Source organism: Euphorbia lathyris, chromosome 4 (genome assembly GCF_963576675.1).
Source record: "Euphorbia lathyris chromosome 4, ddEupLath1.1, whole genome shotgun sequence".
Classification (NCBI taxonomy): domain Eukaryota; kingdom Viridiplantae; phylum Streptophyta; class Magnoliopsida; order Malpighiales; family Euphorbiaceae; genus Euphorbia; species Euphorbia lathyris.
In genome coordinates this window covers 48,729,520-48,748,792 of record NC_088913.1, presented here as the reverse complement: position 1 = coordinate 48,748,792, position 19,273 = coordinate 48,729,520, and the positions used below count along the sequence as shown (strand labels likewise).

At 35.3% G+C, this 19,273-nt stretch overlaps 2 non-coding genes across 2 annotated transcripts; both read right to left on the bottom strand.

Annotated features, from left to right (window-relative positions):
* Positions 1-4,682: 4,682 nt before the first annotated feature.
* LOC136228257 (small nucleolar RNA R71) lies at positions 4,683-4,789 on the bottom strand. Its single transcript, XR_010688585.1, has one exon. It is a non-coding gene; the product is annotated as a small nucleolar RNA R71 (small nucleolar RNA).
* A 6,805-nt stretch (positions 4,790-11,594) lies between these two features.
* LOC136228141 (small nucleolar RNA R71) lies at positions 11,595-11,701 on the bottom strand. The gene has a single exon (XR_010688476.1). It is a non-coding gene; the product is annotated as a small nucleolar RNA R71 (small nucleolar RNA).
* Between the last annotated feature and the right edge of the window lie 7,572 nt (positions 11,702-19,273).

Here is a 19,273-nt window from a genome sequence, read left to right as displayed (position 1 = left end):
TTGATTCTAGCAAAAGCCTCATTAGCAGTCACAAATTGTTCAAGTTCTTCTTCTTAAATTCTTTCTGTTTGAATCACTCTCCTATAAATCTGTTTCCCTTGTTTCTGCATAAATTCTTTCTGTAAATACTCCTTCGATTATTCATGCCTAGAGCTATTCTCTTGTGTTATTGTTATCTTTTTGCTTACTTGAGGACAAGCAAGGATTTTATTTGGGGGTATTTTTTGGGCATGAATATGACTATAATTAAACAGCATTTTAATAACATTTTATGTGCATTTCAGGAAAAATATTCTGAAACATATGGGCTTATAAGTGTTTTATGCAGATTGTATTGATTAAGTCAAAATGGGCGATAACACAGCCTGTTTTGCAATAAACCATAAGGAGTCGAGCATCCTTTGATCCAGTGGATTTCCGCTGTGTACCCGATGACGGATAGCGACTGGACAAGTGTCAGGAGCGGCGCGGCAGGCGTGGCAGATGCAGAAGACGCATGGAGGCAGGAAAGCAGCATGATGATAAGATGGATCACCCCTTGAGTGTTCAAGGGTCAACTTAAATTAATCATTCCCTAGTATTAGTAGCTGTAGGAAAACAATCTTTTTGTAATATTTGGTGGCATGGTTCGTTTTTCTTCCTTTATATAGATGTAGTCGAGGGAAGGAAAACAGACACCTTTTACTCTTGAGACAATCAGTTTTAGTTAGAACTTTTGAAGAGAGGCGAAGCTCTCTTAGGACGATGACGCCTCCAATGGAGGTCTGTGGAATTAATGGTGGCTATTCACTCTTCACTATGAGTGAGTAGTCGTTTTGAATGGGTTTGGCCAGTTAGGGCCGGTTATGTAAGTCTTCTATTATCTTATTTATGAATGAATGGTGATATATTATGTTGTGCTTGATAAACTTTTAACTCCATTACTTAAAGCATGTATGTTAGTGTTAGATGCATGATAGGAAACTGCTTTCATCTTCACGGAACTATTTATCAAGCATTCGACCCCAAAACAGAGATGTCAGGAGGTTGTATCAAGGGTTTTCTTAAATAGAAATGATGTTTCGATCGTAATGCAAGAAAGAACCAACTTTAGGGACTCTTAAAGTTGTAGTACGTCTTAGAATCTTAAGAACACACGAGAGTTGACTTAAGTGAGCATTAAAGCAGAGACCTTGACTTCACTTTACGTCATTCATGAATAAATAGGGTGTTTAGAGACTGAAAGTAACCTGTTCTGCTGTGCTTGACCTGTTCTGCCTTTCTATCATTAAGTACTCTTTGAAATCAACTAAAGCTTTGATCTTGTTTATGTTTGAACAACACCTCTCAAATTAAAGAATTGACACACACCACACACCCTGTTCTACAAAGTATTTCTTGTAAACTTTGATCCTCAATCCCTGTGGATACGATACTGGAGTTATCATTTTATTACTTGTATCTAGTACACTTGCTAGAGTCCATTGAGGAGACAACATAACTCTTTAAGTTCTAATTTAGGGGGAATTACAATTGAAGGCGAAACTGGTCCATCTTCTCGAATCAAAGGCTCTGGGTCCTTATCTTCTAATTCTTCGCCCATTATTGGTTCTATTATTTCTTCTTTTTGAATAATGTCATTAACACATTCTTCAACTAAATCAAGTTTCATACAGGCGAATTCCTCCATAGGATATTTCATTGCCTTGTTCATATCAAACTCGATCTTATCTTCTCCTATCCTTAAAACTACTTTCCCTTCCGACACATCAACTAGAGCACGTCCCGTGTTCATAAACGGTCTACCAAAAATTAGTGGACAATTAACGTCATATGCAAAATCTAATATAACGAAATCGGTAGGAAAAATAAATTTGTCGACTTTAACTAAAATGTCTTCAATTATACCATATGGTCTTTTATTGGTTTGATCCGCTAATTGCAAAACCATATTGGTACGTTTGATATCTTCTTCTAAACCTAACTTATTAAAAATAGACAACGACATTAAGTTTATACTTGCTCCTAAATCACAAAGACAACTTCGGAATTCAATATCTCCCAATTTACACGGAATAGTAAAACATCCGGGATCTTTGAGTTTAGTAGGCAAATTACTCGACACTATCGAACTACAGTCTTTAGTTAGTGAAATGGATGAAATCCCTTCCCAACTAATTTTCTTTGAAATTAAACAGAAAACTATTAATTTCTGAAACGTATATATATATATATATATATATATATATATATATATATATATATATATATATACACACACACAAATATGTTCAAAACTATTTTATTTTAAAAACCCCTTTTTAAAACATATAGATATTCTCTCGAGCCGGGCCCGTAAAGGGCCCGAACACAAATTGTTGCTGCCGTCTAGCAAAAGCGTCGCGGTTGGTCGCCGCTGCCTCATGGCAGTGATGCCCAGTCGCAGTCAATTGCTGCCGCGTGGCAGCAATCGTGAATAGTAGTTCAGGTTGCTGCTTATATATCGGATTTAAAACAGTTTTAAAACGATTTTTAGAATATCAAAAAAGCTGTTAAGCCCAAAATATACCTTAAATATCATTATTATTTACAACAGTTTTGCTACGAATTCGTACTATTTATATCTGTTTAGCGTACTTTTACTTCCGAATATGTTTCTTTCATGCAAGGTACCTAAATATTTGGTAAAATCCAAATAAGAACGAAAAGAGGTTAAAAACAGAAGAAAAACCCCTACAAAAGGAGTCAAAGACGATGAAAATCAAACGCGTCGAAACGACGACGAAGTAAGAAACGGAGTAAAAACCTCCGTGTCGCGACCGAGAATCCTCCATTCTTGGTCATGACACGCGTCGACCAGCAACTTTTCCCTTCTTTTCAAAGGCTAAAACCTGCTCCCCCATTCTCGGCCGAGAATTAATTATTCTCGGTAAGTTCAGAATTTCTGGAAGGGCTATTCGTACACGTTCGTTTTCAAAGAAATGCGTCCGTTCGATTGGATAAGAACGCCTCTTCGCAGCAGACACGTTCCTTAAACCCGACTCTTCAACATCTATAAATAAAGAGTTGATTTCAGAGTTGAAGATATATTGAAGAGAAGATTAGTACATAACTAATGCAGAAATTCTGAGTCAAGCGATTCAGAGTTAGAAGTTCGATTTTGTAAAAAGCAATATGATGTACACACATTGTTTATCAAAAAATTACAAACACAGTAGCGTTTAGATTTGTTCATATTAGTTTACATTTTTTTAGTAGATAGACCAATCTCTATTCCGAAGATTCAACGAGAAGATTTAGTAGAGGATTCGCCCCAGGAGCCTGACAAACTCTAAACGAGGTTCAAGGAAAGGATTGCCAACCCGTTCGCTTGAAAGTCGTCGAAAGCTTCCATGCTTCTTGTTCTCTGTAAACTTGTATCAAATTCACACTTCATCTAATAAAGTTTATTCTATTCGATAGATTTTTATGTAGCACTTATGGTAAATGATCCGAAGTGAGTTCTGGTGTTTTCATTAATACATAGTTGAATTCAAAATCTTTACAAGGAAAATTTGTTGAACACTTAGACAAATTGGTATCTTGGATAAAAGTATCAATTGGGTTAAGGAAGCAATCTAACCAGTTAGGGGATTGTTGCGTTCAAAGCCTTTTAATTGAATGAGTTCACGTTATTACATTTATATAATTTGTATACAAAGTTTAAAGTTGTTTTCTTTGCTTAATGCGAACGAATACATTTATTCACTTTTCTAAAGCACTAAACGTTTCTGTTTTGTAAATTTATCCTTAAATCAGAAGTGATTTCTAACATTCTACATACTTTAGTCTAATTCTTATTCTAGCAATTTCAAAACCAAATCCAATTAAACGATTTTCCATATTATAAACCTTGAAAGTAAATCAAACCGATTTAAAATAAGTTTTCGTTAAAAAGCGTTCCCTGTGGGTTCGATATCTTTTATTACTACAAGCGTATACCGTGCACTTGCGGAAATCGCTCAACAAGTTTTTTGCGCCGTTGCCGGGGAACGCCAAATTTTTTAACAAAAATTTAGATTTTTCGTGTTTTATTTCGAATCTAGGTTTACACATACTTATTCAAACTTTTATTTTATTTATTTCGAATTACTAACATATTTATTTTTCAAATTCTGTTTTGAAGGTAGTTTCAGTTCGTGCAAGATTTCAGGTTCATGCGCAGTTCTCGAAGTTCAGGCACTACACCAGACCCTATAGACCCAGAAATTGAAAGAACCCTTAAAAAGAACAAGAAATACAAGAAAAACAAAAACAAAACTCCATTAAAAACTAGAGATACCGAGCTAGAAACTATGGCTACATTTATGGATTACGATAGGCCAGGAGTGGCCGGTGTAACCAACAGCATAGTTAGACCCCAAATAAATGCAAATCAATTTGAAATTAAGCCAGCATTGCTTAATATGTTGCAAAATAATGTAACATTTTACGGGTTACCTAACGAAAATCCTAACACCCATTTGACAAATTTCCTTGAAATTTGTGACACTTTTAAAATAAGTGATTTGACTGCCGAAGGAATCAAACTTCGCCTCTTTCCTTTCACTTTGAAGGACAGAGCGAAAGACTGGTTAACTTCTATGTTAGGCGCAACATTTGAAACTTGGGACCAACTTGCCCAAGCATTTTTATCAAAATATTTTCCTTTAGCAAAAACCGCAAGAGTCATAAAAGAGTTAACATCTTTTTCTCAACATGATAACGAAACTCTTTATGAGGCTTGGGAACGTTTTAAAGAACTTCAACGTTTATGCCCACACCACCAATTGCCCGATGCACTTTTAATGCAAACATTTTATAATGGATTAAATCCTACAACAAGAGGTTCATTAGATGCTATGTCGGGAGGGTTATTTATGAAAAAGACATCTGCCCAAACAAGAGAACTTTTGGAGGAAATGGTAATTAACAGCAGTATGTGGCCCGCAGATCGTGGACATATACCAGTGGCGAAACCATCATCCTCAAACACATCATCGGTTAAAGGTATAGTGAATCTTGATCCAGTTGCGATGTTACAAGCCTAATTTTCTGCCTTATCACACAAAATTGATAGGTTTATGGCACCATGCGACTCTAATGGTAATCCAATCCAAATGGATGTGGATTATGAAGGTATGAGCGAGATTGAACAGGTAAATTTTGTCCAAGGGCAAAACCAAACTAATAACCCTTATTCCAATACTTATAATCCTGGATGGAGAAATCATCCTAACTTTAACTGGAGAGATAATAATAATAATGCAAATGCTAATCAAAATCGTACCAATAATTATCAAAATCAATCAAGAGATACGATTAGCACTTTATCTTCTAAAATCGATAAATTTATAGATGCTATGAGTGGAAAAATAAGTAATCACGACGATGGTTTTAAACGGATCGAGAATAAATTCGATCAGCTTATTAAAAACCATTCATCTAGCATCCATAATTTGGAGGTTCAAATTGGACAACTTGCTAAATCAATTCCATCCCGCAAAGAGGGAAGTCTTCCCAGCCATATGGAGGAAAATCCAAAAGAGCACTTCAAGGCTATCACTCTTCGTTCAAGGAAAAATTACTTAGGTCCGGAAATGCCCGGAGATTCAATTTTACCAGGAACTGATTTACCAAAATCCAAAGAAGATATATCAAACACTAAAAGTTCACCAATTGACTCAAGTACAAAAACTTTTGTACCCAAACCACATTTTCCACACAAAGTCCGAAATAAGGACTATGACAAACAACTTTTAACATTTTTAGACAAACTTAAAAATTTGCACATTAATTTGACATTTATGGATGCGATTACGCAAATTCCCAATTATGGTACGTTCTTACAAGATTTGACTTGGGGTGGTTTTACGTTTATTAGTTTATTATAATGTTTTGTCTCAGTTCATGCTTGTATGAACACTTTATAATCACTTTAAATAAACTTAGGGATTTCCTTTTATTTAGACTTATTTAGTTCTTTAAAAGTAGTTGCCTTTATACAGTTATGAAACCATATCTTATTAAAGCAAATGACATAAAGAACAATTCATTTACAACAGGTTTATATCCTGGAACAATTGTCTATAGGACACTAAACCCCAACATACTCCCACTTGGACTAAATCCAATTGTTTCTACAACTTATCCTAGTAGAACTCAAATGACGATCATGTACTTTCTGGGTTAAGGCTTTTGTCAACGGATCTGCTACGTTGTCCTCTATAGGTACTCTTTCTATTCTCACATCTCCTTTTGCAGCAATCTCTCTTACAATGTGGCATCGCTTAAGGTAATGCTTGGATGCATTATGGGACCGTGGTTCCTTTTGTAGGAAAATAGACAAGCCTAGGCGTAGCGGAATAATAAATTTTTATCTATTTTATCTATTTCCCTTTTCCAAGATCTGTTAATTGTTATTTCATATAAAGAAGGATAGAAAGTAATACCTTTAGTGAAGAACTATCTACGGTTGCAAACTAAGTGCCCACAACTTCTTATTATCAACTCGTGAGCAACGAACGTTTTTGTTCAACACATAAAAACAAAACTAATCAGTAATTAAACTTTAAAGTATAGCAATCGCAATGATTGCCTCTAACAGAAATCGATACGAGATCAAAGAGGGAGTAAGAAATAAAGTAAATTAGCCGAGACGAAAGACGGATCAATTCCTCTCCTCCTTTTCTTTAGTTGGCCGAAATTCCTAGGTTAGGGAGTCTATTTATAGACTTCTCAAAACCCTAGTCCTAGTTGTGTTAGGTAATTAATTAATTAGAATCTTATTCGGAATAGGATTACTAATTAGATAATTAAATAAACACTTTAATATTATCTAAATAATAACTAATTATATTTAGATAATTATTATTAATCAAGTTAATAATTCAATTATTGTTAGGGATAATTAATTAGAGTTTCAATCACATAAAACTTCTAATTAATATTATTAGATAATCCTTTATTTTAATTTATAACCATAATCTAATTATAATTATTAAATCAAACTAATATCCCCATTAATATACAAATTTCGGCCCATGCACAATGTTTCACTAAATTACATTTTCGTCCTCTGATTCTAAGTCCCATATGCGACCCATTAGGTTCTTTATTGCCACTAGCCGTATATATCCTTTGAAATTATTCATCACGATTAATTCCAAGATATATATAACGAAATACCGTCGCGAGCTGTTACTAGCAGAACCTATGATATTCTCCCAAAGCAATTAAGAAGTCAGGTTGATGACTGACGTTAACCTTTCTGCATTAGGTACAATATAATACGATCCTTCATCAACTATATCATGTTGGTCAATTCCTTATAACCATGGAGCATGTCAAGGTTACATATAACGAAGAGTCCGTTTTACTTGTACAGGTTGAATTCACTCTGAAAGATAATTTAAGTGAAATATCCATTTCTACTCTTAACTCTATCACCTTGCAAGGATTTCAGTTAATTCACCACAAGCGACCATTTGGATATATCTCCCATTTATCGGGAGTGATGAATGCTCAATCTGACATTAACTATTCTGCAATTACTTTGTGTGATACCCAACCCTGCTCTCACACACCCCAGGCTCTCACATGTTGGATCGTGCTCGCACAAAATCAAAGTACCAGACTCCATAATCCAGAATCACTAATTAATGAATGTTTGAGTTCGAGGATTAGTTATACCTACTAATACCAATGAGATGAACAGTTGACACTTTTAGATAAATTAATCCATAATGTTATCTCAAGTCGGGTCCCAATCCTAATGAACTCCTTCACCGGATCCATGTAACTGTCTAGATATCTGGATATCTAAAGCTTGTGAGATCAGCTTTCTGTCTCGACAGAAAACACTGTTACATGCAAGTCTCAACAGCAATATGCCAACCCTTATAACATATTACTTGACTTGGGTTTACTTTAAGTCTATTGGTCTATTATAAAGTACAGTCTCACTTCATGCTTGTATGAACACTTTATAACTACTTAAATAAACTTAGGGTTACTTTCTTTATGAAAGATTTGTGCCTTTATATATATATAGTTATATTTCAATGTTATATATATCTAATTAAAAAAATGATCAAATAAACAATTTATTCATTAATATTAGTATCCTAAAACAATTGTCTTTAGGACACTAAACTCCAACACCTTTGCTTGTGCAATGGATCCATTGTTATCACAGTACAGAGTAATGGGATTCACAATGTCAGGCACCACACCAAGTTCGGTAATGAACTTCTTAATCCAAACTGCTTCCTTTGCTGCCTTCGCAGTAGCGATGTACTCAAACTCAGTCGTAGAGAAAGCCACGCTTCCCTGCTTTGAACTCTTCCAACTTACCGCGCCCCCTTTCAAGATAAACAGGTATCCTGATTGGAATCTAAAATCGTTCTCATCTGTGAGTTGACTGGCATCTGAAAATCCTTATATTTTCAGTTCCCCTTCTCCGTACACTAGGAACATGTCTTTAGTCCTTCTCAAGTACTTAAGAATGTTCTTGAGAGCATTCCAATGCTCATCACCCAGATTTCCTTGATAGCAACTCGTTATACTTAACGTGAACGCTACGTCAAGTCTAGTGCAAAGCATAGCATACATAATCGAACCAATCGCGCTGGCGTACGGAATTACAGCCATGTGTTTCTTATCATCTTCCATTTTAGGACACTGATGATTGATTAACTTTAACCCATGTACTTTGGGTAAGTTACCTCTTTTTGATTCAAGCATCCTAAACCGATATAGCACCTTTTCAATGTATGTAGCCTGTGAAAGACCAAGCAGTCTTCTTGATCTATCTCTATAGATCTTTATCCCTAGTATATAAGCTGTTACACCTAGGTCTTTCATGGAGAAGTTACCTGATAACCATACTTTCACCGACTGTAGCAGAGCTATGTCATTTCCCATCAGCAATATATCATCCACATATAATATGAGAAATGCTACTGAGCTCCCACTAACTTTCTTGTAAATACAAGCTTCTTCGCAATTTTGTTCGAAACCAAACTGTTTTATGGTTTCGTCAAAACGCTTGTTCCAGCTTCTTGATGGTTGCTTGAGTCCATAAATGGATCTCTGAAGTTTGCAAACCTTGGTTGCATCCTTCGATATGAAACCTTCAGGTTGCATCATATATACATCCTCAAGCAGGTTTCCATTTAGGAAAGCTGTTTTCACATCCATTTGCCAAATCTCGTAATCGTAGTGAGCGGCAATAGCGAGCATAATTCTGATTGATTTGTACATGGCTACTGGAGAGAAAGTTTCATCATAATCAACTCCTTATTTTTAACGGTATCCTTTCGTTACTAACCTAGCTTTCTAGGTGCTAACCTTTCCATCCATGTCGGTGTTAAGCCCAAAATATACCTAATATATCATCAATAATTACATCAATATTGCTACAAATTTATACTATTTATACCTGTTTAGAATGCTTTTACTCTCGAATATGTTTCTTTCTTGCAAGGTACGTAAATATTTGGTAAAATCCAAATAGGAACGAAAAGAGCTTAAAAACAGAATAAAAACCCTACAAAAGGAGTCAAAAAACGACGAAGATCAATTACACCTAAACGAGGACAAAGACGAGGTCAGAAACAGAAGAAATGTCAAATTCTTGGTTGAGGAAACCAATTCTCGGTAGAGAATTTTATGAAAGCCGCGACCGAGAATCCACAATTCTCGGTCGCAACACGCGTTCTTCAGCAGCTCCTTCCCTTCGTCCGAAGACCAAATAAATGCTCCCCCATTCTCGGCCGAGAATTGCCATTCTCAGTAAGTGCAGAAATTCTGCCAAGTACAATGAACACATGTTAAATTCCAAGAAACGCGTTCGTTCGGGTGGATAAAGATGTCCTTTCTCAACGGATACGATCCTTCACAACGGACACGACACTTCAACCACGACTCTTCAACATCTATAAATAAAGAGTTGATGGAGAGTTGAAAAGATATAGAAGAAAGAGATTAGTATAGAACTTATGCAGAAATTCCGAGTCGAGTGATTCAGAATTTAGATTTCATTTCTGTAAAAAGCAATATGATGTACACACATTGTTTATTCAATAATAACAAACACAATAGCGTTTAGACATTGTTCATATTTAGTTTACATTTTGGTAGTAGATAGACCAGTCTCTATTCCGAAGATTCAGCGAGAAGATTAAGTAGAGAATCCGCCCCTAAGCCTGATAAACTCTAACGAAACCCAAGGAAAGGATTGACAACCCGTTCACTTGCACGCCGTCGAATGTTTTCATGCTCCTTGTTCTCTATAAACTTGTATCAATTTATATTTCATCTAATAAAGTCCGTTCTATTCGACAGATTTTTATGCAGCACTTTGGTAAAGGATCCAAAGTGGATTGCTGGTGTTTTCATTAAAACGTAGTTTAATTCAAAATCTTTACAAGGAAACTTTGTTGAACACTTAGACAAATTATTATCTCGGTAGAGTTTTAATTTGGTTAAGGTAGCAATCTAACCCGGCCGTAGGAGGATTGACTACAGTTCAAAGCCTAAAAATTAGAGGTTCCGTCATTTATTTCATCGTTATAATTTATACAAAGTTTAAAGTTGTTTTCTTTGCTTAATGTAAACGAATACATTTGTTTACTTTTCTAAAAAGTACTAAACATTCCTGTCTTGCAAATTCACTCCTAAATCAGAAGTATTTTCTAAACATCTTCATACTCTAATCTAATTCTCATTCTAGCAAATTCAAAACCAAATCCGATTTAACGATTTTCCTTATTATAAATCTTAAAAGTATATTTAACCAATTCAAAATAAGTTTTTGTTAAAAAATGTTCCCTGTGGGATCGATATCTTTTATTACTACAAGTGTATACTGTGCACTTGCGGAAATCGCTCAACAAGTTTTTGGTGCCGTTGCCGGGGAACGCCAAAATTTTTGACAAAAATTTAGATTTTGTGTATTTTATTTCGAATCTAGGTTTATTTATACTTATTCAAACTTTTATATTTTTATTTATTTCAAATTACTAACATATTTATTTTTCAAATTCTGTTTTGAAGGTAGTTTCGGTTCGTGCGAAATTTCAGGTTCATGCGCAGTTCTCGAAGTTCAGGCACTTCACCAGATCCTATTGACCCAGAAATTGAAAGGACTCTTAAAAAGAACAAGAAAGAAAAGAAAAAGATAAACAAAACTCCAATAAAAACTAGAATTACTGAGCCAGAAGTTATGGCTACGCTTATGGATTACGCTAGGCCAGGAGTGGCCGGTGTAACAAATAGTATAGTTAGACCCCAAATAAATGCAAATCAATTTGAGATTAAGCCAGCATTGCTTAATATGTTACAAAATAACGTAACATTTTACGGGTTACCTAACGAAAATCCTAACACCCATTTGACAAATTTCTTAGAAATTTGTGACACTTTTAAATTACCGAATGTGAATGCGAAAGCAATCAATCTTCGCCTTTTTCCTTTTACTTTGAAGGATCGAGCCAAAGAGTGGTTGACTTCTATGCCAGCCGCTACATTTGAGACTTGGGAGCAATTAGCCCAAGCATTTTTATCAAAAAAATTTTCCTTTAGCAAAAACCGTAAGAGTCATTAAAGAGTTAACATCTTTTTCTCAAAATGATAATGAAACTCTTTATGAGGCTTGGGAACGTTTTAAAGAACTTCAACGTTTATGCCCACACCACCAATTGCCCGCTGAACTTTTAATGCAAACATTTTATAATGGACTAAATCCTACAACTAGAGGTTCATTGGATGCTATGTCTGGAGGGTTATTCATGAAGAAAACATCGGCCCAAGCAGGAGAACTTCTGGAGGAAATGGCAATCAACAGCATTATGTGGCCCGCGGAACGTGGACACGTACTAATAGCGAAACCATCATCCTCAACTACATCATCAGTTAAAGGTATAGTGAATCTTGATCCAGTTGCGATGTTGCAAGCCCAATTTTCTGCCTTATCGCACAAAATTGATAGGTTTATGGCACCGTGTGATCCTAATGGTAAGCCAATCCAAACAGATGTGGATTATGAAGATATGAGTGAAATTGAATAGGTAAATTTTGTCCAAGGGCAAAACCAACCTAATAACCCTTACTCCAATACATATAATCCTGGATGGAGAAATCATCCTAACTTTAACTGGAGAGATAACAATAATAATGCTAATGCTAATCAAAATCGTACGACTAATTATCAAAATCAATCAAGAGATACGATTAGCACTTTATCTTCTAAAATCGACAAATTTATTGATGCTATGAGCGGAAAAATAAGTAATCACGACGATGGTTTTAAACGGATCGAGAATAAATTCGATCAGCTTATTAAAAACCAATCATCTAGCATCCATAATTTGGAGGTTCAAATTGGACAACTCGCTAAATCAATTCCATCTCGCAAAGAGGGAAGTCTTCCAAGCCATACGGAAGAAAATCCGAAAGAGCATTTAAAGGCTATCACTCTTCGTTCAAGGAAAAATTACTTAGGTCCGGAAATGCCCGGAAATTCAACTTTGCCAGGAACTGATTTACCAAAGTCCAAAGAAGATACATTAAACCAAAAAGATGCACAACTTGACTCTAGTACAAAAACTTTTGTACCCAAACCACCTTTTCCACACAAAGTCCGCAATAAGGACTATTACAAACAACTTTTAACATTTTTAGACAAACTGAAAAAATTTGCATATTAATTTGACGTTTATGGATGCGATTACGCAAATTCCCAATTATGGTAAATTTCTCAAAGATTTAATTTCAAAGAAAATCAGTTGGGAAGGAATTTCATCCATTTCACTAACTGAAGATTGCAGTTCAATTGTGTCAAGTAATTTGCCCACCAAACTCAAAGATCCCGGATGTTTTACCATTCCGTGTAAATTGGGAGATATTGAATTCCCAAGTTGTCTTTGTGATTTAGGAGCAAGCATAAACTTGATGTCATTATCTATTTTTAATAAGTTAGGCTTAGAAGAAGATATCAAACGTACCAATATGGTTTTGCAATTAGCGGATCAAACCACTAAAAGACCATATGGTATAATTGAGGATGTTTTAGTTAAAGTTGACAAATTTATTTTTCATACCGATTTCGTTATATTAGATTTTGCATATGACGTTAATTGTCCGCTAATCTTTGGTAGACCGTTCATGAACACGGGACGTGCTCTAGTTGATGTGTCGGAAGGGAAAGTAGTTTTACCAATAGGAGACGATAAGATTGAGTTTGATATGAACCAAGCGATGAAATATCATATGGAGGATTTCGCTTGTATGAAACTTGATTTAATTGAAGAATGTGTAAATGACATTGTTCAAAAAGAAGAAATAATAGAACCTATAATGAGTGAGGAACTAGAAGATAAGGACCCAGAGCCTTTGATTCGTGAAGATGGACCAGTTCCCCCTTCAATTATAGTTCCACCTAAATTAGAACTTAAAGAATTACCAAGTCATTTGAGGTACGCTTTCTTAGGCGAATGCGATTCTCTACCTATAATTATCTCTAACAAATTAACACAAGCTCAAGAAGAGAAATTGAAAGAAGTTGTTAGAAATAGGATACGAAGTATGGGTTGGCAAATTTCAGACTTAAAAGGTATTAATCCGAGCATTGTAATGCACAGAATTGACTTAGAAGAAGATAAGCCACCTAAAGCGGATAGGCAAAGTCGCCTAAATCCGAATATGAAAGAAGTGGTCAAAAATGAGATTACTAAACTTCTAGACAATGGAATCATTTATCCTATTTCGGATAGTGAATGGGTTAGTCCAATCCATTGTGTACCTAAAAAGGGAGGTATAACAGTTGTAAGGAATGACGAAGGTGAATTAATACCTACACGAACCACCACTGGTTTGAGGGTTTGTATAGACTATAGGAACCTTAATAAAGCAACTAGGAAAGATCATTTTCCTCTACCTTTCATTGATCAAATGATCGAAAGAATAGCTGGTCATGCTTTCTACTGTTTTCTAGACGGTTACTCCGGATTCTTTAAAATATATATTTACCCGGATGACCAAGATAAAACAACCTTCACATGTCCTTACGGAACATTTGCATATAGGAGAATGCCCTTTGGTCTATGTAACGCACCTGCAACATTTCAACGTTGTATGACTGTAATTTTTAATGATTTCATTGAAGATATCATGGAAGTTTTTATGGATGATTTTTCAGTTTATGGAGATTCTTTCGACTCATGCCTACAAAACTTGGATAAAGTTTTGTCTAGGTGTGAAGAAACAAATTTAGTATTAAACTGGGAAAAATGTCATTTCATGGTTGACGAAGGAATTGTTTTAGGTCACAAAATATCTGAAAAAGGATTAGAAGTGGATAGAGCAAAAACTTCAGTAATAGAAAAATTACCCCCTCCAACTACTGTTAAGGGAGTAAGGTCATTTTTAGGACATGCCGGTTTTTATAGAAGATTTATTAAGAATTTCTCTGTAATTTCCAAACCACTTACTAATTTACTCATGAAAGATTCAAATTTTGATTTTAATGAAGATTGCGTTAAAGCTTTCGAAACATTGAAAACAGCTTTAGTCAGTGCACCTATTATTGCTAAACCTGATTGGGATTTACCCTTTGAAATTATGTGTGATGCAAGTGACTTAGCTGTCGGATGTGTTTTAGGTCAAAGGAAGGATAAGAAACTTCATGTCATTTATTATGCAAGTCACACACTTTCTGGTGCACAATTAAACTACACCACAACAGAGAAAGAAATGTTATCTGTAGTCTTTGCATGCGATAAGTTTAGGTCGTACTTGTTAGGTTCGAAAGTTATTATTTATACTGATCATGCAGCTTTAAGGTATTTATTTGCTAAAAAAGATGCAAAACCACGTCTAATTAGATGGGTTTTTATTATTACAAGAATTTGATATAGAAACTAAAGACAAAAAGGGAGTCGAAAACCTTGTCGTCGATCATCTATCAAGGCTCGAAGATGAAAACGGTCCTATAGGTGAAACTAACGGTATACGAGATGATTTCCCCGATGAATATCTCTATCAAATTGAAAGTGTCATGTCACCATGGTATGCGGATATTGCAAATTATCTTGCAGCCAACATTGCTCCGGAAGGATTAACTTTCCAAAAAAAGAAGAAATTCTTCTTTGACATTAAAAAGTATTTTTGGGAAGATCCTTTTTTGTTTAGAACTTGTGGTGACGGGATAATTAGGAGATGCGTTAGTGAAAATGAGTATGAGTCTATAATGTCTGAATGCCATTCTAGCTCATATGGAGGACATAATGGAGTTAGTAAGACAGTAGCTAGAATATTTGAATGTGGTTTCTTTTGGCCTACGATGTTTAAAGATGTCCGTTCATTTATTACTCGTTGTGATAAGTGCCAAAGAACAGGAAATTTAGGAAGGAAAGATGAGATGTCCCTCACAACCATGTTAGAAGTTGAAGTCTTCGATATGTGGGGAATAGATTTCATGGGACATTTTCCTCCTTCTAATGGTAAAACTTACATATTAATCGCCGTTGATTATGTTTCAAAGTGGGCTGAAGCAATTGCAACCCCGAAAAACGATTCTAAAGTAGTTGTTAGTTTTCTTGACGATATATTTTGTAGTTTTGGTTGTCCAAGAGTCATCGTTAGTGATGGCGGTACCCATTTTATAAACCGAAGTTTTGATATGCTTATGAAAAAATATGGAGTACGCCACCGCGTGTCAACGCCATACCATCCTCAATCAAATGGTCAGGCAGAGATATCAAATAGAGAACTCAAATGGATTCTAGAGAAAACAGTTTCATCTTCAAGAAAAGATTGGTCTTATAAACTAAACAATGCGTTATGGGCATACCGTACTGCATTTAAAACTCCAATAGGAATGACTCCATACCGATTAGTGTATGGGAAAACATGTCATTTACCAGTCGAATTAGAGCATAAAGCCTATTGGGTTATTAGGAACTTAACTTTGATTTGCACCAAGCAGGTAAGAAACGTTTGCTCGACTTAAATGAGTTAGATGAATTACGTCATCTATCTTACGAAAATGCGAAGATATATAAAGAAAAAGTGAAAAAATGGCACGATGCCAAGATTAAAGTCAAACACTTTAATATTGGGGATAAGGTGCTGTTATTTAATTCACGACTTCGTCTATTTCCAGGAAAACTTAAGTCCAGATGGATAGGACCATATTTAGTCATCAAAACATTCGATTATGGTTCTTTAGAACTTGAAGGACCTAACGGAGTTCGTTTCAAAGTTAATGGTAATCGATGCAAAATTTATTACGAAAATATTTCGAGTATAGAAATTGAGTTCGTAACAAGATTATCTGAAGTATAGTTCGTTTAGCTTTTCTAAACACAGTTTATTTTGTTTTATTTTCTTTTAAATTTTTGTTCATTTCCATTTTTCATTCTTAATTAATTAATTATTAAATTTCTTATTTTACACATGCCATTTTTTATGATTAGATGACTTTATGTTATGATTTAGATGCATAAAATATGTTTATTTCATGATTTTAGATTTGATTTTAGGTAATTAACCAGAAATTGAAGTTTCAGGCGATTCTCTGCCGAGAATTTGGAATTTTCGGTCGAGAATTCTCCTTTTCAAAATTGTCCAAATAGGTTAGGTTTTTTTTGAACTTACCGAGAATATTTAATTCTCGGCCGAGAATCGGAAAATGAGTTTCGACGCCTGATTTCCGCAAGGAAATCAGCGTGTCGCGACCGTGAATTTGGAATTCTCGATCGCGACATGCGTTATTTCTGCACCATCAGATCTGAATCATCTTCAACTTGTAGACAAAACCTTTCATAAACGAAAAATTAAGTTTCTTCAATTCAGAAAGGTATAATTTTATGCCTTTTCTCATCAAAACAACACCTCATTTCATCCTAAAATCTTATAATTAAGTCCTTAAGGATCATGGTTCTGTTACATTCTTTTCATCTTTGTCAGATCAATTCTTTGATTTTCTTCAAACAACCATTTTTCCCTAGTTACAGACACCTTGTTTCTTAAGTTCTCTACCATGCCTACTAAACACAAAACCTCAAAGAAAAATGCTGCTTCAAGCAACAAACGTCCAGACTTGTCCAAACGATATGGTGCACCATTTCCTATCTTCAATCACGATGAAGGAAGGCGCTACTGGAGGCTCCGTTATACATTCTTTGTTGGAATGTTATATATGGATGACTTCTTGAATGATCAACTTGGAATAAGCGATGACTTGAGTCGCTATTTGGAACGCTTAGGGTGGAAAAAATTCGCCAAAATGCGATTTCCAATCATAGGCGATTGGATTCTGGAATTTTTCTATACCGTTCGTTTCATTAACAAACGACGGGTCCGTCTTAGTTTTCGTCGAGATGGCGAAATCTTTACTTTTGGCTATCCAGAGTTGCAGGCCTGGTTTGGTTTTCCCCCGAGGGATACAATCAAACGTCATCCTGGCAAAGACATGACATCCACGGACATATGGAGAATGCTTACTGGTTTTTGGCGTTTCAATCCTAGACTCGCCTACAATCATTCCTTTCACTCCAACTCCATGCTGTATTTACACAAATTCTTGTGTCACAGTTTGTTCGGTCGCACGTTTAGTAGTGTGGTCCGTGACACCGATTTATATGTTCTTGGAGATATATTCCAAAAAAATACGGTGGATTCTTCAAAAATTCTGATGGAGGGTCTTGTCGCCGCTTCTCGATCCAAGGATAAAAAGATTGAGTTCGGCAATATAATCTGTGGAATAATTCTCGGTACCAAGGGTACCATTGATGTTCCTTGGAGTGATGACGAATTCTTCCCGACGATAGATTATGAGTTTTTAGAGTTCGAAGGACTCGTAAAACGTGTCTTTCGTGCAGGCCCGCATTTTCTTTCTGCACCAGAACGTCAAGCTTTCGTGCAGTTAAAAATTGACCACTATAGGGCCACAGAAATCCCGCTTGATAGGGATGAATAGATAGATTAGTTTAGGTTTTTCAATTTTATTTTGTACATATTTTTCTTATTTTGTTGTAATTGAATTGTTTTCTTTTTATATATTTTTTGTACATATGTGTTCTATTAATAAATTAACTTTTCTATTCATCTTAGTTCATTTATTTTCTAATAGTTAAATATATTGGTTAAATGACGATAATAAAATGTTTAGATTAATCTAATACGATTTCTTATTCAACACATAATCCCACTTCAAAAACTTAATTCATTAGATTCAATACATTAAGTTTTCATTCAAATTCATTCAATTGATTAAATTCATGTCTTTAATATGTATTAATATGAACTTAATATGCACTTAATATGATTCTTTTAACTTGTATGCATAAATGAGCATTGAAGTTTCATTAATTCTTCATATACCATTTATTTCCCTTGAATTCAAATTACTAAGGCTAAACTTTTAGTTTTCCTTGCAATTAATGTTATTTATTTTAGTTCTTAAGTGCAGGTACAGTTTATATTAAGTTCAGGACACAAATTACCAACAAAATTGCACAAACCAAGTTAAAAGGCACCTAAAAGGCCATTTTTGACCAATTCTCTACCGAGAATTTAAAATTCTCGGTAAGTCCAGCGAAAAAGGCCGAATTCAGAGCAATTTTTTCTCTGAAATTTTCGTGCCGCGACCGCGGATCCGCATTCTCGATCGCGACACGCGACCTACAGGCAACATTAATTCCGATTTTTGCCCTATTTCAAGCCTATTCCTATTCCTATTCTACCTCTACATCTACCTATTTCACCCTATATAAACCTACCCCTTACACAAACCTCACATCACCTCACTTTTTACCCAATCCCCTACTCTAAACTCTTCCCCATAAATCACTTTTACTCTTCCCAATTTATTCTTTACCCTCTCTTCTCTCTTCTCAATTCATTACCTCCTTTTACAACTTTCAATTCATCTTCATCCTTTGCTCTTCTCTCTTTTTCACTTCTTCTTCTTCTTCTTCTTCTTTACCCAACCCTAGCCACCACCATCACCATGCCTAGACAAAAGCGTGTGGGTCAAAAACCTCCGGTTACGGAAGCTAATCGCCTTCGTATTCGTTGCGGAGCCTATTTCGATATCGAAACGGAGGAGGAAGCCGCTCGATTTCTTCACTTTTCCAATTCCAAGCGAGAGTTTGTGGATATGCACTTCCTTGACTTCAATTCGGTAAGAGCATTAAACTTCTCCACTAGAATTGATGCTTTTATTGAAGCTTTGGGTTGGCAAGAGTTCGTTTCTATGCGTTTTCCCCGT